Raw genomic sequence first — 921 nt, 5'->3', positions numbered from 1 at the left:
AACAAGAAATGCTGGAGAGGCTGTGGAGCAAAGGGAACCCTCCTACACTGTCAGTGGGAATGCAAATCGAAACATCCACTATGGAGAACAGTATGGAGGTTCCTTAAGAAATGAAACATAGAACTACCATGTGACCCAGCAGTCTCACCCTCGGGGGAAGATCTCGAGGGAACCAAAATCTTAAAAGACACGTGAACGCCAACGATCATGGCAGCACTCTGCACGATAGCCAAGACATGGAAGCAAACTAAGCATATGAGGACAGGTGCATGGATAAAGAAGATAGGGTCTGGGAACACAGTGGAATATTACTCAGCCATGAATAAACATGAAATCACGGCATTTCCAGCCATGGGAAAGGAGGTAGAGATGATCATACAAAGTGAAGTAAGTGAGACAGGGAAACACAAATATCATATGACATCACTTACAGGTGGAATCTAAAAATGGATACAAATGAACTTCTTTACAAAACAGAAACAGCCTCACAGGCTTAGGAAGGAAACTTAGGGTTAGGAAAAGGGAAGCGTGGGGGGGCAGGGAGAAATTAGCAGGTTGAGATTAACACATGCACACTACTATTTATAAAATAATCAATGAGAACCCAGGGTGTAGCACAAGGAATCCTACTCAACACTCCAATAACCTACTTGGGAAGAGAACTGCAAAAAGAATACGTACACATCTACGTATAAGTGAATCAAGTTGCTGTCCAGCTAGGAAAAAAAAAAACCCAAAACAACCCAGCAACATGGGAGATCACCTACACTCCAATAAAAAATAAAAATTAAAAAAAGAAAAGAAAAGAAATTCCCCATCCATCTCCTCAGGCCTCTGTGACCCAGGCTGCTGTCACATCCCTGGAGCCGGAGCAGGTTGGGGTCCCGAAGCTGGACTGCCGTGGGAAGGAGGAAACTGAGG

Source organism: Pseudorca crassidens, chromosome 9, assembly GCF_039906515.1.
Source record: "Pseudorca crassidens isolate mPseCra1 chromosome 9, mPseCra1.hap1, whole genome shotgun sequence".
Classification (NCBI taxonomy): domain Eukaryota; kingdom Metazoa; phylum Chordata; class Mammalia; order Artiodactyla; family Delphinidae; genus Pseudorca; species Pseudorca crassidens.
Note: the sequence above shows the minus strand (reverse complement) of the source record.